Here is a 25927-nt window from a genome sequence, read left to right on the forward strand (position 1 = left end):
TTTTTCTCTCATTCCATCACTAGCCAAATTAATATTTTAAATATATTTATTTATCTGTTTTTTCATGTTTTACATGGTCATTTTGAAAAGAAAAAAATGCTTTCCCTTGAATAGTTTCATTTTAATGCATTATCTTTCCACACAAATCTATCCTATGAAGGTTGATGGTGTGATGAATTTGGCAGTGGAGGGAAAATACGTATATACCATGACATAAAAAGACTTCTTTCAAAAAGAAGTTCCTGATGAGTGTCATTTCTTCTTGTATGTAGATTTCCATCTTGACATGTTTTACCAAATGCTCACTCATTCAGTACCCATTTGGTGAGCGCTTCTAGTGTGTCAGTTGTTGTGCCGCATCTTGGGGATGTAAATAAAGCAGAAAGCCTTTACTCAGGGTGCTTAGAGTTTATCCGGAGACATGACTTTGTAGGGTGCAAATGAAAAGTGCTATGAAAGGTTCAGGACATCCAGAAAGGTTCAGGACATCCAGAAAGAATTTTGTATATTTTACAAATTGTGCGGTTAAAATCCAAGCCAGTTCTTCCTCTCAGCCCTGTGCCTTTCGGAGGTTGTATCCAATGAGAGGAAGATATGCCTGTTTCTTATTGCATAAGGTACTATCGGCTTGCCAAGCCCTGTGCTTGCCTGCATCCTGCTGGAAGGAGTGCCTTTCCTTAACTTTATGGAAAGACTAAGAAAGTGGTAGGATCAGCTGGTATACACACATAAAATAAACCCTTACCTCATTCTGCGTGGTTAAAGAGGCTTATCTCAAATAATGGCTAACAATCTCATCCTTTCAGACAGTTAGAGTTCTCTGGTCAAAAGGAATAAGATGCTTACATATGTCGAAAGTCAAGGAAATGTGCACAAACAAGTTGAAGTCAGGAATCTTTGAATGTAGTAAATAAGATGGTAAAAAGGCTGCAGATATACATAAGGAAGCAGATGTTGAAAGCCTCATATTCCATAGCAAGCTGTTATAAGTGTACGTTTTGTATTGAAACAGTCTCTATCAATAAAAGGATAGATAACCACACCATAAGTTAAAGATTTGCTTACATATTTTACCTTACTGAATCAGAATATCACCTCCAGGACCAAGAAAGCAATAGTGAAACAGAGAGGAAATAGTCTCCGTTCTCAAGATGAAACTGGAATTTGTCATTTTGCTATTGTAAAATAAAATGGGTCATAATTTGGAAAGAACTGAAGGTCTCAGAGAATCAGTATTTTTTCACATTTACAGTGCATGACACACATTCATGCATGGGTAAAATCTATTTAATGTACAATGAATCCAATGGATTTTAAAGTAACAGAGCATATAAAGTTTATTGATATAATTTGAATTTTCACATTTCAGTGCACCTTTAAGAAGCGATCACTTGTTGAGTTTTGGTGCAGCATCAAAGAATATTCAGAATTATCTGAAAAGTCTATTAAAATGCGCCTCTCATTTCCAGCTATGAATCTGTGTGAGGCTGTAATTTCTTGAGACACATCAATTGATACAACATTTAGCAATATATTGAAAGTCAAAGTGTATGAAATCCAGTTCCTTTCTATTGTTAGATGTAATAAGAGATTTGCAAAAATGTAAAATATTATCCCTATTTTCACTAACTTTTTATTTTGGAAAACAGTTTATTTATTTTAAATGTTAGCATGTAATGAAATTATTATAAAATTTTTAAATGAATAACTAAAAATATTTTAAACTTTCTCAATTTTAATCACCTATTCAGTAATATTGGTAGATATAATTAACATGAACAAAGACCTTTGGATCCCTCACTAATATATTTTAATTGCTTTTGGAGATATTACTGGTGTACAATAATCAGCAAATATTAATATAGTTTAATTTGATAAATTTGACATAAGAATACACCTGTGAATCCACAACCACAATCAAGATAATAAATATATCCATCATCCTAAAAGGTTCCTCATGCGCCGTTATAATCCTTTCCTCCCTTCCTAGGACTACTTTTTGTTTGTCTAGATTAGTTCTGTTCTGTTTCTTGCTGTGTATTATACTACCTTTAATTTCTTAAGCAAACCTTTGACATCAGTGACTCTTAGAACGTGAATAATGATTTCAGCTGTCTGCCTCAGAGATGCTCTAAACATCAGAGGCAATATTATTTTTTTTCAAGTTTTGAATAACTGGGAAGCAAATTAGGTTCACTGATTGTAGTTATCAAATATTCATATGGCACATGCATGGCTAGAATATAGGATTAAGGAATCACAGAATTGATGTATAGGGAAGGTCAGTCAACCCTGGACTATAGAGATTATCTTGTCCATTCTGCTTTATTATTTTTTATTTATTTATTTATTTATTTATTTATTTATTTATTTTTGCGGTACGCGGGCCTCTCACTGTTGTGGCCTCTCCCGTTGCGGAGCACAGGCTCTGGACGCACAGGCTCAGTCGCCATGGCTCACGGGCCCAGCCGCACCGCGGCATGTGGGATCCTCCCGGACCAGGGCACGAACCCATGTCCCCTGCGTAGGCAGGCGGACTCTCAACCACTGCACCACCAGGGAAGCCCCATTCTGCTTTATTTTGATTATACAGATAAAACTAAATTGTTTTTCCGTTCTAACATTCAATGATTGTAACATTTCAAATCATTGTTATAAAAACAAATAAGAGAATTAAATCAATATTATGAAATTTAAAAGGAACAAATGCCAGTATCCACCTTTACTAGTTAAAATAAAATAATAAATGATGTAGGTAAAGACTGGGGAAAACTGATATGATAGCACCTTTGAATAGAAAATTCTTGTGTTTTTGTTGATTATGACAAGCTCAGCGTGCGTCAACACTCTGATCATACCACTGAAAATATTATCATGATATGGTATTACACTGTGTTTATCAATGTCTCATGTCCAGATAAGAAGGTTATTCATTCCGTCTACTATGCAGTTCACACTTGGAATAATTTCTCTAATGCTATACATCACAATGTAAAAGAAATATTGGCAGAACAGTGTCCAGAACAGTGAGGAATCTGAAAACTCTGACACATGAGGAAAGATGAAAGGAAGTGGGGGATTTTAGTCTGGAGATAAAAAGATTTAGGAGAGCCACAGTAGATGCTTTTAAATATTTGTGTAGCTATTCTGTTGGAGAAAAAAATAGATTCTATGTATTCTATAAATCTTTCAGACATCACTTGTATGTATTAAAGTTTTAATGAAGCAGTTGCTACTTATAAGGAAAATCCTTCAGATAATGAATGATCTGCAATGATAGAAAAGGCAGACAGATTACATAGTGAGAACACCTTTATGTGAAACATTTGAGTAGCAGCTAATTCATTGTGTGTAGAGAATGGTTGGTTAACACATGGGTTTAACAGTGGAGTGTCCATAATTCTGAGGGAATTTGAAAAAAAAATCAAAATGAAATTGATAAAATTAGTTATTTGCTGAAATTACAAGAGTGACTGTCCATTAATATTATATGAAGAAACATGGGGCTGTTCAGTCTTAATAAAAGCAGGACTGGAATGTGATTCTTACTGAAGAGTCTAAACAAATCTGAGACCTCTGCTTATTATAGGCTCCATGAAGAATGTTACCTAATTTACTTGATTGCAACATTTTAGGGGAGCTTGGAAACTATAGATAACTTTAGATCAGAGTTAGCAATGAATGTATCATTTGAGGAAGATGCAGACGTGGAGAAAAGATAAAACAGACATGGAAAGAGGGAGGTAATAAGAGCAGTTGAGTCATGAGAATGGCTAAGGAAATAGAGGTGCAAACCCCTCTATCTGAGAATATGAAAAAGACTAGGTCACTAGACCTTTAATTGGATCACCACGGTTGATGTTAGACATGATGTCCTAAATAATGATTTAAATTTTAAATTTTACAGGAGCAGTTGTGCAACTGTTAAAATAGTTTCCTTTGCTCCTTACCCTCCTGAGTCACTTGATATGAAATACTGAGGTGATCTGTGTCTGTCTCTATCACTTGAAATTTAGTGTAGTAAATATATACCTTTATGTACGAATGGTTTATTTGAGATAAGTGGAATGTGATCAACACAGGGTGTAAGAAAAGGAAATGGAGGAACCAGGCTTTAAAGGAAGTATGAAATTAATCCATTCTAAACATACTCTACCCCATCACTCCCCATGCAACATTGGACTGATTTCTTTCTCAACAAGCAGTTTTGTTCTAATTTGATCTTCCATGAAATGTCTCCTTAACAGTACATTTACAGATGTGGCTCATGGACCACTTACATTGAAATCACCAATAATATTTGTCAAACATACATATTCTTAGGCCTGATACCACTGAATCAGATTCTACTGAATCAGAATCTTTGATGGTGATTCCTAGGAGTCTTCATTTTATGCAACTGCCCATGTAACTTTTATGCACACAAAATTTGAGGAACACTGTCTTATGTAGAAAGAATGTGCTGACCAGTTACTATGAACAAATCCTTGGCTTCTACCAGATGATGCTGGTCCCTTGGCCCTAGTAAAACCACCTCTTCCCTTTGTTCCTTCAGTCTGATGGTGGGGACTGTAAGGGGTTCCTTTTGTTGGGAGTGTCTGGATTCCCTTTTGGTCTCCTGTTTGCTGATTGTTGTTGTTGTTTCTTCACTATTTGTCTAGCCACTTCTTTGCATTTCAATCCCTGTTGTTTATATATTCAGAGTGGTTTCTTTTTTACTCCCAGTTGTGTCCTGGCCCTATCTCTAGGGTGGCCAGTATTCCTAGATGTCATCGGCATCTGATCTCCCCTTAATCAAAGGATACGTACTTGAATCAAAGATCATTTGAAAGAAATATTAGGGTCAATTTTTAACTTTTAGTTTCGCCATATATATTTATTGAATATATATATTCACTTAGCTATATACAATTCAAATCTTAGCAACTTTGAACAAGAGTAGATGCCATATTCTCCTACATTCAGCATCTAGTCCTTTGAGACAATTATATAAGTTATCATTAGTGTAAAAGTCTTCTCTATGGCCATGGAATGACCTTGTTTGATGAGAATACATTCTTTTTTTTTTTTTCTTTAATATTAGTGTCTTTCATTTCCAGGCAATATGTTTATTGTAGAGTTACAAAGATGAATAAGACATGTTTCCTGTCCTGGACAATTGAACAGTAATCGAAGGTATTAGGAAAGCAAACAGTGGTAATACAAATGAATATATGAATAGATTTAGAATTTTTGTTGTGGTTGTTTATTGAGTTCTATGGGGAAAACATAGGAAATGAACAAGAGGAGGGAGACACTGTAGTTGGAGTAAGGAGGCAATGTTGTTGATACTTTAGACAGTTAAGATACTATTTTTTATCTTTCATTCCCTAGCAATCTTAAGAAGTATTAGCACCCTTATTTTACAGATGAGTAACTTTGGAGAGATTGTCATTTGCCAAAACTAGTTTTCAAGTTTCCATTGTAGGTCATATGTCATTTCTTTGATATATAAATATTGGAGTGTGCCAAATCTGAGTCTTTAACCCTCTCTCTTCTCCATCTGTACTTCTTACATCAGCTTTTCTCACCACTCGTGGCTTTAAATATCATGTCACCACTGTGCTGACTCCTCTCAAATTAAATCTCCAGCTCAGATATCTTCTCTACTCCACATACTCACATATCCAACTGCCTAATTGAGTTTTACACTTGGATGCATAGCAGGCACTTAAACTTAATTCATCCAAAATTGAACTTCTGTTATCTCTCATCTCTCAAACCACCTTCTCCTGGAGTAGTCCCTGTTTGATTAAATAATAACTCCATCTTTTTAGTTTCTCAGGCCCCAGACCTTCAATTTCTTTTGATTTCTTTTTTCTTTTAAATCAATATTCATATTTTGATCACTTCTCATAACTTTTATTCTCTTGAGGTTTCTTTTACCTTTTAAAGAAGCCTTCTCTAAGATCTCCCTCTATCTATCTACCTACTTATCTGCCTATGAAATCGGCGCTGGCTTCCTGTATGTGCAACCTGTGTAGTCTCAAAGGGTCCCAGGTTTAAAAGGACCTATGTTTAGTTTAATGTTCTTCTGTCACCATCTTGAAATTCTTCATAATTGTATCTTTGAACTTGTGTTTTGTAAATGAAGTCCCATAGGAGAATGGAACATACATAATAGTAGAGGAAATTCGTGAAATATGTTCACTGCCATTCCTTGCCTCCCCATTGATAGGTGATGCCCTGAGAACACAGAATTCTGGTGTGTTCCCAATGCATGTAAGTTCAGCAAGACTCAAAGTAAGTAAAAGGGAAGCATACTGTGTCTTTGACTGAGTAAGTGGCAGTGCTGACAGCCCTGAGAGGCCACACTTTTATTTGAACCAGAATTGCTTCTGACACTGAAAGAAGGCAGTGGTGTTCTATGAACCATGGACAACTAACCAAGCCTAACATACCCTTCCTTAGTCGTGTTCTTCACTCTGTTAGCAACCGCTTAAGAAAATGATGACACTAAATGGGAAAGTAGGGAAGAAAGAGTATTGGTTTTGGGGAAGAATGTCTTTTTATTTTGTTGTTTTATTTGTTGTTTCCTCCTTTTTTTCTCCTTTCTTTTTCCATCATTTACTTCCTTCCCTTCCTTCTTCCGTCCTCTCTCTTCTTCTTTCTTTCTTAACAAGAAGGTTGAGAGAAATGGGTTGTTAAGGAAATCAAAGTCTAGTAAACATCAAAAACTTATAGATCATAGTGTTCACAAGCTCTTCTTTGTAATAATGTTAAATTACTGACAAAAATTTTGTTTTGAAAACAAAACAAAAATATCCCAAACTAGCACATGCCAATGGCAATGCTTATCTAAGCAACTGGTGTTCCTCTCTGCTTTTGAGGCATTTCTTCTGGAGCTGTACAAAGTCATCTTCTTTATCTTGAATATTAAGAGATAAAATAAAAGGTTGAGTTTGTGCATCTTCCCATTCTTCTGACGAACAAAATACATATGCATGTCTCAGTTATGAAATATAAAATGTGTAATCTCTTGACATCTGCCAAAGACAAATGTATTCTGGTCTCTACACTTAACGTGTTAAACTAAAACAAATACAATTTTACATAAAAGTTAGTTATTTACCTCAGAGGTTAAAGATTGTAGTACTGAATTCTAGCCACATATGAAAGAATACCTTACAGTTACACATGGCAGCCATTTTTTTTTTCCTGAGAATTGTAAGATTTTGGCTGATTGTATTACTTAGGAGATGCTTTGTTTCCCAGGATAGATATCTGCATAATAAATAGAAAATATATTTTTTGTTTCAGAAACCCCCTCCATAAAAATGTTGTGGGTTGTTCCATTCAAACTGGTTATTAAACAAGGTTTCAAAAATGATAATCAAGAACTTTCACAGGAACAAAAGCATTTTCTTTTATCCACAGGGCAAATGTGTAGTAAACAAATTATGACATTCAATGAAATGTGAACACAGAATGTAATTATTAGCATTACCATTTAAATGGTAACCTTATTGGGCGTTTTACTGGAGATTTATCTTTATAGCAAAAATAATCAACACAGTTTCTGATCATGGGTTATTCAATGTAACTGTTGCACCTCGATGCTTATATTCATTAAATAGGTCATACAGTTTCTAATTTTGTATCTGCCAAAAGTTTCTGGAACTGGATGCTTATATGTTTCATATTTGAGGCATCTAAAATATTTTATTTCCCTTAGACATCACATTTTATCTCTAGTTTTCTATTTATTGTTTTACCATAGTTTCATTTTGAGAAACTATGAATTTTTGCTCATATGGATTTGTTTTAGGATATTATAGTAGTGAAAATCTTGAAATGTAGATTCAAACATTAGATTTAAATCTTAACTTTGTTACCTCCTAGTTTTATATACTGGGTAAGTTATTTAACTTCTCTACAACTCAGTTTTCTCACCTATGGATATTGAATGTACTTATCTTTTACAATATTCTGCAGTTAAATAAATTGATTTTAAATACCCACATACCAAATTAGTTTTGTAGTTTATTTCCACACTTAACCTAGTATCTATAGACTGCCTTTACTGAGGAAAAAGAAATCATAAATTTTCTCATATGCATTATGCTTCATTCTTATAACTTATTGCAAAAATGTTTTTCTTTCTCAATGACAAAGCTTAGTGTTGGTTAAAGACTCAATTCACTGAAATATATAATGCTTAAAAAATTTTCACCATCAGAACAAAGTGCTAGGAAAACATACTAAAAGAGGATTATAAGTTTAATCCTAATTAGTTCTTAAAGAGGAGCTAATAAATTTAAGGACATTTTTACATTTGGGGAAATTGTCACCAATGTTATCCTTAAACTTTGGATGTGTCAGTGCTAGTCTGTAGGCAATGGTCATCAAGCCTCTTGCCCTAGTGACAGGTTGTAACATAGCCCATTGAGTCATACAGATTTATGCTTAGGGAACTTTGGACCATGATTTTACAGCTAACCAGATGAAATATGTGTTGTTAATATCATAGTTCTATAAAAATATATAAAATATTATGACTGTATAAATAATACAATTTTGGTGTAAAATATAAAAACAAAAATTATATGATAGAATAAAAATGAATAATAATTATAAAGATTACTATCATAGCATTTTATGTTTCCTAATTGGGATCAAATATTTGATATGGTTTTGTAGTACTTGAAATAGTGTAGGTTTGGGGAAAAATATTTTTAGTTATAAAAATAGAATGGTGATATTATATTTCTTTATGTCCCCTCTTTGCAAGGAGATGGAGCAGGGAGAGCAAGTTCTAGCCCCCAAAGGAAGGACTAACAAGCAATAAACATGCTGCTCCATTCTTCTTATGAGGCCTGCCTGCCCTTGAAAGAGAAGTATACGGTTAACCCACAGGTGTTTTGCAACATGGCAGTGGCTCATGCCATATCTTGCAACAGAGCGTGCTGGCTCCTCTGATCATGTGTACTCATAGAAAGACATATTTATTTTTTATTTGCAAATATTTAAACTACTGTTTCAGACTGTCTTTGACCTGTATGTCAAAGCTGAATCCTAAGTATCATGATTCTTATAATATTAATATCAGCATCTTGTTAGCAGCTTGTGAAATCTTTGCCTTGAATAGCCCAGCCCACTATCTCAAATGTCTCCATCTTGAAGGCATAAAAGGCTTTATTAAAAGAGAATAAAAATCAGTAAACTTTATATGTCCCACATTGGGCAAATAGAAGCCCACAGTAGTCCAGGGTTTGACATGAAGCATTCCCCAAAACCAGAGTCACTTGATGAGTAATTATTTTAACTCAAGGTTTGCCCTGGTAGTAGAACTGTGGAGGAGGTGGTGGGAAGCCATGACGCAGGAGTTTCTGTGTTAGTCAGCTCAAGCTGCCATGATAAAATACCACAAGCTGGATGGTATAAACAAAAGAAATTTTTTTTCTTACAGTTCTGGAGGCTAGAATTCCAAGAAAAAGGTGCCATCAGAATTGGTCTTTTGAGGGCTCTCTTCTTGGTTTGTAGACAGAAGCCTACTCTCAGTGCCCTCATACAGCCTTTCCTCTGTATACATGTGGAAAGAGAGAGATTTCTGTGCCCCTTCTTCTTATAAGGTCATCTGTCCTATGGGATTAAGGTCCTACCCTTATGACTTGATTTAACCTTAATTACCTCATTAAAAGCCCCATCTCCAAATACAACCACAGTAAAGGTTAGAGTTTCAATATGAATATGGGGGGGAGTCATGATTCAGTTCATAACAGTATCCAAATTATTCCAATTTAGCAGTTATTGTAGGCTCTCTGTAGAGAATATATGCTAATAAGAGAAGAGAGTGTGCATCAAATGTGGCTTGACTCAACAATAGGATTTAAGAGTTGGAGAGGCTAGATCATCCTGGTTACATTATGTTGGTTTTACTTGAACCCACCTCAGCCAGCTACCAGATAGCGCTGGGTGTTTATCCTGGACACAGAGGCCAATGTATTTTTAAAGCCAAATGGAACTGTAATAGGGCCAAGCAACCCTGCTGTGAAGCATGTACAGAAGAGCCCACAAGGGGGAAAGAGAAGTTGTCTCCCTACCATTTTGCAATAGAACATCTCAGAAAGGCCTGAATATGGCAGTCGTTGGTAATGACGTCAGTGGTTTGTGTAGCAGTCTTCAAAAATCAAAAAGAGAATGCCCTAGGGAAGCACAACAAAAAGAGCAACTTCTTGAGGGCAGCTATTTCCAGCAGTTCTGGTGCAGTAACATGGTGGTGGTTTGGGCAGTTTTCTGGTGAGATCTGTAGGGCTGTGATCTAGATGCAGCACTGTAGGCACCAACCCAGAAGCTTGCAGGTGGTACCAGCCCACTGAGAGGAACATAGATGTAAATTGGATTGATTCATGAATGTGGTGTTGTCAAGAACCATGAAGGGTCTGAGATTTTACATTTCTTGTCAGTTAATAAGTTAGGTTGCCACAGTTTCATGAGTGCTGGCAGAAGACATGAAACTCCTGGGTCAGAAACAAAAGACCTTATTACTGATGGAACAACAGTCATGAGCTTCATGATCACTTCTATTCTGCTCACACCCTAAATCCCACAGGGTTAAGCAGGATGGCCCATGTGATGAGGTCTAGGCAGTAGGTTTGTATCACAGCTGAGTACTCCTAGCTTAGAAACCCTACTCTTTTCAAGGGGCTATTAGTCAATCTGCCCAACTTTTTTTATCCTGCAGGAAGATATTATTTTTATCTTCCAAGGAAAGAAATCTGCTTACTGCCCTAGAGAGAGACACTATCTTTATCTTCCAAGGCCCTTTATGTACTAACATCCTTGATAAGATATTTGGGAGCACAGCTGTCAATGCCTTCTCTCAAAAGGCATGCAGAAATATTAGAGACCATGGAGAATTGTCTCCCAAAAGGAATGACACCCCTGGGGACTGGCTGAGTTATGGTTTATTGGGCGGGAGAGGCTGGGGATATTAGTGTGATCTCATTTGTATCCATAAGCTTGAGACTACTATAACACTTATAAAGGCAGCTATGCAAAGCAGTTTTTAAATTTTTCATCTGTGGATTAACACCATTTTTTCTTCTCTTAATATAGAATCAGTTCTGAATATAAATATTGTCTAAATAGTAATCTATGAGGAAAGTGAGCAAATAAATTGATAATACAGTATGTTCTTTTATCCTTTGAACAGTTAATATGCCTGGTGACTGAAGAGAGATTAGGTAACCAAAAATTACAATTTGAAAAGAAATTTCAAATAGGAGATGAATTTTCTAGTACTTAATCCTTTCCTTTTTTGGTAACTGCTGAGCAGGAAGGAAAACCCTGCTACTTGGAAGCAGGGTCTTTGTTGAAAAGTACATCTGGAACTGGGAGAGTGGAAGCACGACTCTAAATGTAACCACAGGCCATTGAGATGCCAAAGATGGACAGCAAATCACTCTTTGAGAGATGGTTCTTCTATTTGTGTTAAAAGAAAATAGGAAAGAAAAAAATGTTGATTATGGTCAAGAAAAATTTATGATTTGGTTCAAATCAATGAGTAGGTAGCAAAAATCTCTCTGCCTGCTAATTATTATCTTAGTGAATTGACTCATTCAGTTTTAAGAGATTTGTGAATTATTTTTGAGGGATTAGGAAAACAGGAGTTTGGGGATCCTGCAAATGGGAAACAGGATTAAGAGGAGCTAGAATTTCTGCTTTTAGAGTAAATCAGGAAGTGAGGGCCATGTGGAAAGAGAACTTCTAAGAAAATCCATTCAAGATTATATAAGGGATATGAAGAATATTATTGCACAACATCCATTTTTATGAAGTGAAATTTATGAGGTATAATTTACATATAGTAAATTTTTCCTTTTTACATGTATATTTCTATGAATTTTGATAATTGAATATGGTCAGGTAAACACCATCACAACCCGTGTTTGACAGTTCCTTCACTCCATAAATTTTCTTCATGCCCCTTTGTAGTCTATTCCTTTCTTCTGCTCCTGGCAACCACTGATCTGTTTCTGTACCTATAATCTCTGTCCCTGTAGAGCTTTGCCCATAATATAAATTGGATCATGCTGTTCGAGTCTGGCTTTCTTTTCCTTAATATAAGGCACTTGAGGTTCATCTCTGTGGTTTGTATATGTTCAGAGTTCATTATGTTTTATGTACCATCTACTTTTTGGTTATTTTCTATTTCATACTGTGGTTGCCCTCACCAACTTCCCACCACATCTCCCAAACCTTTAAAAAAAAAAAGAGTTTTATTAACTTATAAATTTGTTTTTAGCCTTGTCATTGCTCTGCCTTGGAGAACGAGACATACTATTTTCATGTTTTGTGTTTACCGAAAACTGGAGTAAGCTGATATAGCATTGTTAGAGATGATCAAAGCATTATTGGAAAGAGAAGTTGGCAGTGAGAGGTATAAGAAAGCAACTGTTCACATTCCCTCCCCTAGCCCATCCTTCTGAATTTTCAAAGCAGGACTCTAATTTCTGCAACCACATAGGATCCATCTTGGGTCATTTTATTTAGACATTAAAGAAGATAGTAATTTCAGTAGCTAGAGAACTTGGGGCTTCTCTGGTTATAGATGCAACTGAAGGTTTCTTAAAATTGAAAAATAATATCCCAGATCAAATCCAGAGCATGACATTAATCTCTGTCCTATGGAAAGAGATACAGAGAGAGTAGTGTTGTCTAAATTTTATTTCTGCTTCTGTTTAGTACTAACATTAAAACATAGCCATTATGTTTCTAAGCAAATACAATAGTAACTGACAGTTCTTCAGGATAAAATTCATTTTAGATTTGGCTTCAGAAGTTCTTATAGAAAATTCATTCTCTTATATATGAAATTTAATGCAAGGAAAGAGAACACATACTAAGATTTCCAGTAGAAAAAAATTGAAAAATATTAAGGAGAAACTTATCCAAGTGACTTTAAGAATTATCACATGCATCTCACAATTTTGAAATAACTTGATGTTAAATAAAAGAAAAATATATTGTACTAAAAGTCTTGGAAAGGACAAAGTAGCAGTCAAATTTGAGGAAACCTTTTTAAAATTTTTATTACATTACCTTATTTGACAAAAGTAGTTTCCCTAGGACGTGAATTAGTGAATATGATTCACCCATTCACACTTCACTAGTAGTTGAATATTGGAGAATCGACAAGAATGATTAATTAACCCGACATATATTGTGTAATAAAATGGAAATCTTAATTCTGAAGTTTTAATTTTTTAAATGAGTTCTAAAAAATTTAGGCCCTTGTTATGGAGTTGATACTTTGTAAATTGTTGGAAATGCATAGGATTTTTCTACAATGACATATGATTCTATCATTTTAGAATACTTTATAAAAATAATATATTGTTGATAAATGACTACCAGAAACGAGTTAATTTTTTAATCAATTATGTGCCTTACATAAATGAAATTATAGCAATTACTCATGGTAACATTGATCGCTTAAAGTTGTAAAGGATCTTTGTTTTTATATTTACAGTTGATTAAAAAATAAAAACGCACTTCCCAGATGTCACTTCTTCTCCTTTAAACCAGAACGATATATTGATTTGAGTGCTTAATTTTTAAAGCATTTTCTTCTTGAGAAATTAGTCTTCTGTCAACTCCTCCACTATACAGAGCTGGAATTCATAGCATTCCACCTAAGAGGCTTAGTTTTCATCTTTTATTCCGTGGTCTTTAGCTGTAAGAAAAGCTGCAGCTTGTTTGTCTTTTCAATCATTTCCTTCCAAATAAGACTTTTTCTTCATCTTTCTAAAACTGAGTATTATATTTCTACTGTATTTTTTTCAGACTCTTTTATGTCTTGCTACATTGGTTTTCTTTAAAGGTTATAAAACATACACATTATCAATGTGCAGTTCTATGTTTCATATGATAGCCTTGACTCAGGTTAGGTAGGGGATAGACTTTGAAATACTCTTTCCAAAGCAAGCCTGCATTTTCTTTGATCCTGCTATGCCCTTTCACCCAGATCCCAAATGACTATAATGAGTTATTTGCAGTTTTTTGTTGTTGTAATTGTTGTTGTTGTTCAGGGTTCAAAGAGTAGATAGATGTAGAGGTAAATTTCCAATGAGAGGTCATAACTATGACCTTGTCAATATTATCTTCTATCAATGTTTTTAAACAAACGTTGTTTGCCAGATATTCATTTAAAAAGTTGATTTCTTTCCAAGAAATACTTTGCCAAGAAGTTACCGGACTATTTTATATGTATCATTGATTTAATCTCCAAGTGCTCCAATGATTATCCCCAATTTACAAATGAAGATACTAAATTCTAGATAGCTTAAATATAATTCCCAAGGTTGCACAGTTAAGAAGTAGCAGATTATGGATTCATCCATGTCAGTTGACTTTGAGCCTATATTCTTAAACACTGGGCAAAATGATTTCTCAGAAAAAATATGAATAGTGGACATGCATCACTTTTTTACAAGATTCATCATTTAAAAAGTAATAAAGGCAGGGACTTCCCTGGTGGCGCAGTGGTTAAGAATCTGTCTGCCAATTCAGGGGATACATGTTCGAGCCCTGGTTCGGGAAGATCCCACATGCAGTGAAGCAATTAAGCCTGTGCACCACAACTACTGAGCCTGCGCTCTAGAGCCCGCAAGCCACAACTGCTGAGCCCTACTGAAGCCCGTGCACCTAAGAGCCCATACTCCACAACAAGAGAAGCCACTGCAATGAGAAACCCATGCAACGTAATGAAGAGTAGCCCCCACTTGCCACAACTAGAGAAAGCGTGCAGCAACAAAGACCCAACACAGCCAAAAATAAATAAAAAATAAATTTATTTTAAAAAAGTAATAAAGACAAACAACAAACACTAACATTTTAACAAAAATTGGTTCTATTGCATAATCCTTTTTTTTTAACCTTTAGCATTTATTTCATTTAAAAAATCTCCTTATGCTCTCAGTCACCAAGTCCTGCTTTATTTTAAGAATTTTTCCACTCTTATAATTAAAAAATAAAAGGTAAGAAAAAGGTTTCTTAATTGTGGACTAAACAAGTCCATGCTGCATAATATTGGAGGAGGTGGTAGAGAGATTATTCCATTCTTACCAACCTAGATCCTTTGCTCAGTCCAGCTTAGAATCCTTCTAATGAGAAAGATCTGTAAAAGTTAGACCAGATGCCTATCTTGGTTGAGTCATATTTGGCTAAATAATTTTATCCAAGGTGTTAAATTCTCTAAGTCTCAATTATGTCTTTTGTAAAATGAGGCTAAAATATCTTGTCACACAGGCTTGTGTGGCTAAAATATCTTGTCACACAGCAGATTAAATAAGATGATATAGGAAAAGATGCTTGAAGATATAGAAACCAAGTTGCTATTATGTGTTCCCTACATTGTACTTCCTGTCCCCTGTACTTCACATGAGTCAGATACCTTCAGCATAACACATCACACAATTGTCAGCCCATAGCAGCAAGCCATGAACCAGCCTTTTTCTTCCCTAATTTCTGTAACTCCGGTAGACCTCCTCTCGCTCTGGTCTCATTTGGCTTGACTTGGAACTTTCTGCTGACTTCGGCATTTTGACGTTTTTTTGTCGGACTGTCTTTTATTTACTGAATTTTCATAATTGATTTTAATAACATAATTGTGACTCCATGTTACCCAATGTGCTCCCTGGTGGGAACCTCCTTCCGTCTTGAATTTGGCCTTATGGAGGCCAAGTATGACCCTAAACCCATGGTCAGCTACTTAGTTAGGGCATCTCAGCCACTGTATCCATGGTCTGTAAAAGAAACATTTAGATACCTCTACCCTTACAACACTTGATTGGTGTATTTTAACACTTAAAAGAGAAAAAAGGCTCATCCTCATGTATTTTTAAAAACGTGCTTAAAATATATACATATGTTTTATATATATACATTATATATATAAAATCTGTGTATAGTTTTCTCAGTGGCCATTCAAAGTGTTATAGTATACTTATATAACTTAGAAACTACTGGTATTGATGTTGTAACCTTTCAGGTGAAGTGTAGAAATTTTACTTTCATTTAGATTCCTTTACCCTCTCTACTTTTTTTTTTTTTTTTTTTTTTGGTACGCGGGCCTCTCACTGTTGTGGCCTCTCCCGTTGCGGAGCACAGGATCCGGACGCACAAGCTCAGTGACCATGGCTCACAGGCCCAGCCGCTCCGCGGCATGTGGGATCTTCCCAGAACGGGGCACGAACCCGTGTCCCCTGCATCGCCAGGTGAACTCTCAACCACTGCGCCACCAGGGAAGCCCTACCCTCTCTACTTTTAAAATATAACAGCCTTAGGTATTTCTTCTGCATGCACTGAGCACCACATCACGTGGTGTTCTAATTTGTTCTTCAATCATCAAATATGTCTTAAGACTCATGAGAAAAAAAGATAGTCTATTGTATTTACCCTTCTTTTCACCCATTTCAATGTTCTTTTTTTTTCTCAAGTTCTAAAACTTCTTCTGTGATCATTTCCTTACTGTTTATAGAATTTCCTTTATCATTTCTTAATGATACAGTTGCTAGTGACAAATTATCTCAGTTTTCCTTCATCTTAGAATGTCTTTGTCCTGAAGGATATTTCCATCAGATGTAGAATTTGTGGTTATTTTTGTTCAGCACTTGAAACATGGTGTGCCACTTTTTCCTGGCCTTTATGGTTTCAGATGAGAAATCCTCTGTCATTCGAATTGCTGTTCTCAAATAAGCAATGCCTTATTTCTCTCTGCTGCTTTTGAGATTTTTTTCTTGTTTTTTAGTTTTCAGAAGTTAGATTATGATGTGTCTTGTCATGGATTTCTTTGGGTTTATCCTATTTGGGATTTGCCCCACACAGCTACATACAGAGAAATAAACACATAGACACATGCATGATCTCTTTTAAAAGAATGGACACAGCCAGAGGATATTGCGTTTAAAGACAATTAGGGTTAAAATTTCAATCTCTGTAAGTCATAGAATTGAATAAAGCCTAGTAAATTAATGGCTTATAAATGTAAACTTGTTCAAGCTGAAAATAATAATTACATCTGTAATGCTTCTAGATTAAAAATGACTCCTTAAATGTATGGTTAAACTCTGATATCAATTTTACAAGTAAGTTATAGAGAGGTTAAGAAAATTAGCCTGCAAGTATTTGATTTGAGACTAATTTTCGATTATGAGACTTTAAAAATAATCTAGAGAATTCCTTTAAAAATGATATATTTTGGAATGAATAGAAATTTATTTTTTGAAATTGCTTTCAGAAAAAAAATGGACAGTGTCTTTGTATATAGTTGGTTGAATTTTAAAGACCACAATTTCAAGTGTACAAAATCAGAATTTTTTTATGTGTCTAATAGAATTTTACTTAGTTTTTGTATAGCATTTTCTCTACTGATGGAAAAAATTATCTACTGGTTCTAAGGAAACTCATAGCTTCTAATGTTTTTGGGGTAAATATTTAATCAGTTCAGTAATTTCTACCTCTACCTTTTCCTTCTATTTTTGCTAGAAGGTAAAACTCAAGATCAGGTGACAAATGGAACACTCAAAGGAATAAAGGAAGAGAGTATGAAGACAAGATTATTTATAAAGGTATAGGCAAGGTTAAGAAATATCAATAAGGGATGGAGAGTCACTTAGGGATTCAAAAGAGGAGAACATTGTTACTACCCCTATACCTAAAGAGGCAACAGGAGAGGCAACAAAGGAACCCATTGAAAATAAACAGTCGCAGGTTATAAAGAGGAAGGCAGCCACTGCCAAAATTTGTCTTGGCAGGAAACAGATGGAATGGGGTGAGGTATGGAGAGAGTAGGTGGGGCATATAAGTAAATATCTTGACCTGTTTCTCTTCTCTCATCTCCTTCCAATGCTTCTTATTGTCCAAACCCAACCATCATCCAGATGGCAACAGAACCTGCCCAAGTGAGGTAGTCCGTATAAGTGAGCCTCTAGGTCCAAAACAGGGCAGAGAAGAATAGCTCTGGAGAGATAAATAAGGAATATCAGTCAAGGGCTCAAACATTATTCTCAAATAGAGCGGAAATGTCTCATCTTTGTGTCAACAAGCATCTTCCTGGCTTCTACTGTGGTGTGTAATTCCCACTGATTTTCAGTCATGGGCTTCGATTTACTCAAGTTTTGGGTTCTGTGGCCTTTATCACTGTGAAAATGTGGACTTTCTGTTCCCTCTTCATCCCAAATATATAGCCCTTAGCAGTCTCTGTGCTCCTCTTGGGATGAAAGTGAAGGAACATTAAAACTCTTGTGATTCTCTGAATGCAAGAAAAATTTAGAGGCAGTTGAGGTCTCTTTCTGCCAATTCATGCCATGACATTCATTCTTGGAACTCTCCTTATAAGCTCCAATATAAGAAAGTGAGACATCAATTTTTGTGCAGTTAGGTTCCTTTTAAACCATTGGTTGCTTGTTGTTCACTCCTAACCCTAGTAGACAGCTTGGGGAGTGAAGACCAGTGGGAAAGGGTTTGAAGGCCTTTGTGGTCTTAGATAATTAGTTATCTAATTTTAAATTTTCTTTCAAAGTTCTCTCACTTCAAACCATATATCTTTATCTAGCTTGGAACAAGAAGTTACCCTTCTATCATTATCTATTTTTTCACTTATTGTTTATGATATAAACTATATGCTTTGATTTTTGAAAAAAAAATAGAAAACCATGATAAAACATTAAAATGTCTTTCAAACAGTCCAGCTATTCAAGTTCAAAGGTGCCTTGGTTTAAGACTATAGTATGAGCTATGAGTTTTAAAAATAATCTCTTTAAGAAATCTAGCTAGTTACTTCGCTTTTACTTGTACTCCCACTACCCAAATCCCACCTGCCAGGCAAAAGATGCCACTAAGCTAATTAGAGGAGATCAAGATGGCAAGAAAAAAAACTATGGAAAGGAAACCAAATATGTTATTATTTCCCAATATTGTTGTGCCATATATAGTTGAGCAAAGAGATTTACTTTGGGAAGTTTTACCCTTAGAAATACAGAATGGTATACACATTAGAATCCATAGTGCCAGAAGAACTTAAAGTTATATGTCTAATTTGCTAGAAAATAATTCTGTAATAATAGAAGCAATTTGAGTACATCATCGGTTCACTTATAAACCAGTATTGTACATTTAAAAATGAATTAATAGTAGTATCTGCATACAGTTTCTGTACAAACATTAAAAACAATGCCTGTAGCACATAAATGTTATTAACACAATAGATTCAGTAGAGACTTGGAACCCTACAAAAATAATGTTTTCGTAGTTTCTCCTCTCTTGAGATCAAGTCTATGTTTTACTTTGCTTTAAAGTGAATGTCCAGAGACATGTCAGAAATTATAGACTATTTGACTGACCATAGTCATAGAAACATAAGTTACAACTCTATTTGTGAAAACTGCTTTTGGAGAATTTAAATATTCTATTAAAATTACCTTTCCCAGCAAGGTAAAGAAAAGAAGGTCAGAGCATGTTTACATTCTGGTGCCCACAGGAGCACAATGAACACAGTGCGTTGTGGTAAACAGTCAGATAGGGCAGAGTTTCTTATGATTACCCTATTCATTTCTGCTCCTTGCTACCTTGGCTGCAGATCATCTTCTTATAATTATTACTAGTTAATGAGAAGTAAAAAGAGTCTCAAAAAGTTTAGCAGTTTGATTACCACTCTTTCAAATGCAATACTTTAACTACTTAATGCCCCCAAATGTGTTCACAGTGGTTTGATTACTACAAATATAAACTATTACAAATATAATAGTTTAACTTTATTTAAATTTTGTGAATTATAAAATATTATAATAAATAATATCTATGAAAGAATTTACCAGTCTTGTGCCAATTATTTGATAGTATGCAGCAGGTTTTTCCTGCTGGATAGAAACTATTTTGGCTTTTTGCTGTCACTTCAGAAAATAATACAGTCTTCTCTTTCAGAGTTGATAGATCTTATTGAAATGCAATTCAGTGATTGTCTTTGGACAGTAATTAAGAGAAATTCTTGAGACTGGTACCAAATTATCTTTAGTTCAAACCTCAATCTTCTTCAAGACCAACGAACCAACCAGCCAACCAACCAACACCTAGTACAAAACAGAGACAAAAATAGCCACTGCATATACAGTCATCTAGAATAATAAATAAGAAAATAAATAGGCAGTAATATAATGATATTTTCCAAATCTATTAGGAGAGGCAATGCCATTCTTCAGCTAAGTGATTTTTAAAAAATAGGTTTTATATAGATATAGATGATCGATAGATATAGAAACTATTTCTATCGCTGTGTGTGTGTGTGTGTGTGTGTGTGTGTATCCAACCCAAAGACTTATGACTTATATGATTTCATTTATGTAACAACCTTGAAGTGACAAAGAAAACACATCAGTGAGTACCAGAGGTTAGAGGTGGAAAAAGGGTATAGTTATTAAGGAATAATATGGTAATAGTAAGGAGGGTGTGTGTGTGTGTTTGTCTAATGGAAAAGTCTGTGTCCTGATTGTGGTGTTTGTACTCAAATCTATATATGTGACAAATTTTCACATAACCATACTTCTTACTCACACACACACACAAGAGTACATGCAAAACTTGAGAAATTTCAGTAAAGGTCTGTAACTGAGTTAATAATATTGTCCCAATGTCAGTTTCCTTACGTTGACAGTGTACTATGGTTATGTAAGATATTATCATTGGGGAAAGTTAGGGGAAGAGGACATGGGAAATCTCTGCACTATTTTTGCAACTTGTGAATCTTAAATTCTTTCAAAGTAAAAAGTTTATTTAAAAATCTGACCCATAACTGACATATATGTTAGAATTAGCAGCAACAAAGGTCATTAAAAAGTATTTTAACCATATTTTATATGTTTAAAAAGTTAAATAGGAATCTGATAGATATAAAAATGACCCAAATCAAGTTTGTAGAAAAATGTTTGAGATGAAAAACACACTGAGTTTTATAATTGTACTATAATTACATAAGGATGTCTCTTTAATACATTACTAGTTCAAAATTATTTCCAAACATTTTTAAAAGAGAAATACATGGGGCTTAGTGTTGGTAATTTTTCCATGGTGTCATAGGTATTGAATGTCAGAGACTACCCAGTATTCTTGCTAGAATAATGCATTCTTGTGAAATAGCTCCTTCCTTTCCTTTTTTTTTAAATTTAATTAGGTTCCTTTTCTTACATTAGATTACTTACTTTGTCTCAGGCTATGTTCTCCCTATATTTTCACTGAAGGAACATGTATCTGTATACAAATTAAAGTTTTTTACGTTATCAACTCCCTCATGTACAAGATAAGAATAGTATAAATATTCTGGCTTTATGTATTCTATATGATTTATTTAAATGAATGGTAAGAATTTGCAGTAAATTTTTATAGTGCTGATCTCATGGCAAGCTCATCTGTTACCATCAAATCTGAAAATATGTTTCTGAACTCCGAGGAGAAATTTGGTACTGATGGCAAGGAATTGTACGACTCAATGACAACACTGTAATAGAAATGTTAACAAATGTGACCCGCATGTTGGGATACTTCAGTAGAAACCATATGACATGTTAGTCTTTTAGTAGATTTGTTTTAAGGAAAATGAAATTCAAGATGTGATTTCATTTTATGCTAAAATTTGAACAAAAGATATGTTATTTATGAGATGTTTAAATAATGGATATTAAGGGGAATAGAAATTGACTTGTAAATAAAGCTGTCAATAATCACACACTGGGTTTCAGGCACTGTTCTACACATTTTATATTCATTATCTTATGTAATTGAATGAATTCTTGCAACAGTGATGCTCTTGTGACCATTATGAAGTTGAAGAAACTAAGATTACAAACACTAAGTAACTGTCCAAATCACATAGCTAGTAAATGGAAAAGGTGTGATTTAATCCAGTCTGTCTGATATTACAATAAACATCCATGCCTCTTTACTCTACTTGAATGAACAGCTCTATTTGGATGTCTCATAGGCAACTCAGACTCAACTGATAGGGGCAAAGGGCTTCCTGAAGGAACTTTAGATCCATTCTGTTCCCCTCCCCATGCACACTCACACACATATTTTTTCATATGGACAAGTGATATTTTCCCAATCTTATGCAAAATGCTATAAAACATAGCTTTGGTAACTCCATCTATCCTGATTGCCAACCATAAGGGCATGTTACTTAGAAATTCTGGAAAAGCTGCTGAAATCTAAATAAAATTTTCAAAATTGACTTTGTCATGTGATTTCACTGAACAGTAACCTGTTGTATACTCCCTGATTTTCTTTATATCACAATCAACTTTCTAATCACTTTAGTGAAAAATGGCAGATCTTTAATTTTCTCTTTCCTTGGGCCCCATATCTAACCAGTTGCTATCATCTGTGTATTCTGGTTCATTGGTTAGATCTTCCATTTTGTGATTTCATTATTTTCAAACATTTTACTTTCTACTATTTTGTGATTTCACCTTGCTTTTTCCATGCCTCCCAGTATCCATATTTCCTGTGTTCTTTTGTACTCATTGAATTTTATTTATATTCCCACTGCCTTTTCCCCCAAACATATACCCATACACTCATTCTACTAGTCTGGAAACAGCATAATCTATGTCTGTTTTTAGTGGTTACCCTTAAAATATAATATGCATACTTGGATTTAGTAAGCTCTGAAACAATAGAAGAACCTTAGAATCATCTGTTTTCACTTGCCTCTGTTCTTCTACATACTATTGATGTTTTTCTTTTTTCTTTTTTAATAAGTTTGCCCGTTTTCTAATTACATGCTATATTAGTCATCAAACTACTATTACTGTTTTATATGTGTCAATGCATTTAGATTTGCTCACATTTGCAATTTTCTTGCTCACCATTCCTTTTAAGTATTTGTCTTTCCTTCCAGAGGGTCTTCTAAGAAACATACATTTGAATTGCTTCAAGGAGTGTCTGTGCTAACTTTTTTTGTTGTTTTTGCTGTTTTGTCATTTGTAATGAAAGTTGCATGAGGTATATATGTGATTGGCAGCCTCTAGATGACCCCCATTGATCTCTGCCTCTTGGTATTTACTCACTTGTGAAATGCCTTCCCCTTGAATGTAGGCCATACCTAATGTCTTTCTTCTAACAAATAGAATACAGTGAAAATGATGGGATGTCACTTCCAATATTAGATTTACCAAAAGTCTATGGTTTCCATCTTGTTGGCCTTTTCTTCATCTCTCCATTGCTCCTTCTAATGGAAGTTAGCTGCTATGTTTTGAGCTGGTATAGGCAGAGGGTCACAGAATAAGGGACTGAGGGAGACATGCAGGGAACAGTCATCAAGGAACTGAGACTGTCAGTCCACCAGCCAGCAAAGAGCCAAATCCTGCCAACACCAAGTGAGCAAGTAATAGTGTCTGCTACAACTTCATTGATAACCTATCTGGAATTTCTTTTGAGCTGTCATACCACTTTATATGTTTCTCTATTATAGAACTTCTCACTTTCAATCATGTGTTAGATTTCTATGGTGCAAATGTCTTACATCTCCTAGTAGATTCTAAGCTCCTTTAAGGTTAAGATTTATTTATTAATTTTTACAAAATATTATAGAATATATATAAAATATGTAAAATTTTACTTAACATATTCCTGATACCACTAGAACAGAATTTTAAAACAAAAGGCACAGAATAAGATTAAGAAAGAAAAACAGGTAGAGTAAAAAGCAAGTGTAAAGCAAATAATTTCAGGTAATTGATATAACGGGGGGAATTGGACTCTACTTTTTACATTATTTGGATGGTGGGGGCCACATTCTATATAGATGGATAGACCTGTATGAAAAATACAGAATATTGGGTGAAGGAATTAATCTATTAAATACAGTTTTGCTATGCATTTACTCTTTATCAGACACTGTATCGACCATGTAATATTTAGAATACCCTTGTCATTTAAGAATTCACTATTTAATGGAGGAGGTAAAAAAGTACAGAAATAATTATATTGCAGTGTAATTTATAATTATAGAGTTGTTGGACTCAAAAAGGGCACCTAACACATGATGGGGTTTGAAGAGTTGAGATTAGAGAAGGCTGCCCAAACTATTTAGCCAGGTGAAGAAAGCAAATTGGGGAAAATTTAGTCGCACCCCCAGACTTCTGGAGAGGGGAAAGGGGATGGAGGTTGAATCAATCACCAAATGCCGGATTTCCCTGGTGGCACAGTGGTTAAGAACCCGCCTGCCAATGCAGGGGACACAGGTTTGAGCCCTGGTCTGGGAAGATCCCACATGCCGCGGAGCAACTAAGTCCTTGCACCACAACTGCTGAGCCTGCATTCTGGAGCCTGAGAGCCACAACTGTTGACCCCATGTGCTGCAACTACTGAAGCCCTCGTGGCCTAGAGCCTGTGCTCCACAACAAGAGAAGCCACCGTACTGAGGAGCCCGCACACCGCAACAAAGAGTAGCCCCTGCTCGCCGCAACTAGAGGCCCCGTGCAGCAACAAAGACCCAAAACAGCCAAAAATAAAATATAAACAAATAAATTTAGAAAAAAACACAACTGTACATAAATGTTTATTTTTAAGAAAATCACCAAATGCCAATGATTTAATCAACCATGCTTCCATCAAAACCCCAAAAGGTCAGGGTTGGGAGAACTTCCAAGATGGTGAACACGTGGAGATTCCCAGAGAGTGTTGTGCCTGGAGTGGGCATGGAAGCTCTAAAATATGCCCTAATGTCATATTGATTATTTTGAATTAAAATTACTTAAGAAACAGTAGATGCAAGAGGAACACTCCTCTCTGTCTGCCTGAAAGCAGGAAATAAATCTCCTATGTGAAAGGTACCTTCCCTGTACTGGGAGGTAGAAAGACATCCTTATTACCAGAGATAAGGAATTCAGGGCTGAGAAACTTGTACAAACAAACCTTGTTACTTCTTTACTAATTTACTACTCAAGCTCTAACTTTGCTTAAATTCTCTTACTATTTAAGCACCCAAACTTCAGTTTCTTTGCCCCATTAATTCCTCTCAAATTTATTGTTTCTTTGTCTAAAATGTATAAAAGCTGCCTTCTTTCATCACTTGTTAGGTCTCATTTCTATGAGACTTCTGTGCGTACCAATTAAGCTTGTTTCTCTAATCTGTCTTGTGTCAATTTTATTAGTCAAGCCACAAGAACTCAAGAAGGGTAGAGGGGGAAATTTCCCCCTCCCTGAAAGTTGTAAAATAGGATTGCTGACTCAAAAACTTCTACCAGAATCTCATCCTTTTCATTATGTCTCTTTAGACATTTTCAGAAATGGCCAGGAGTGACTTAAACATGTTTCCAGAGTGACTATCTATGACTTTTGGTCTCACCTTTTTTTATCTCTGGATCCCCAGGGCACTTAATGTGTCTGCCAATGATGCTATACATCTATCTCGCAATGAATCTATGAATGCTCTGAAACCCATATATGCCTTCAAAATACCACATATATATGTATTCTCTCAGTTTCCATCTGCAGATTTCCTTCCCATCTCTTCTTCTCATCTCAACTGTATAATTCTCTCAGGCTTACAGTATACAAAGAGCTTCTTTCTTTAAGTGCTTAAGTAAGAAAGGAAGATGTCCAGCTTTAGATATTTTGAGATTCATATTGACATAAATATATGGGGTTTTACTACATGGCACTCATCCTCATAGACTGCACAGATGGTTTGAGGGTGAGGCACACAGCTGAATTTAGTGCACTCAAGTTTGGCTTCAGCATGCATCTCAAAAAATTGCCAGTAGTTGTTAGCAAAATCTTGTCCCTGTTGTTGGATATGGTCCACCTTTATAAATTCATTCTTCTCCTTGGGATTTTTTTCTCAGGGCCACAGTTGGTACTTCTTAAAATCAGATTACTATATGGTCTT

Source organism: Delphinapterus leucas, chromosome 8, assembly GCF_059928025.1.
Source record: "Delphinapterus leucas isolate spDelLeu-1000000601 "Yukka" chromosome 8, BTC_Dleu_Yukka2, whole genome shotgun sequence".
In the NCBI taxonomy this organism is placed as follows: Eukaryota; Metazoa; Chordata; class Mammalia; order Artiodactyla; family Monodontidae; genus Delphinapterus; species Delphinapterus leucas.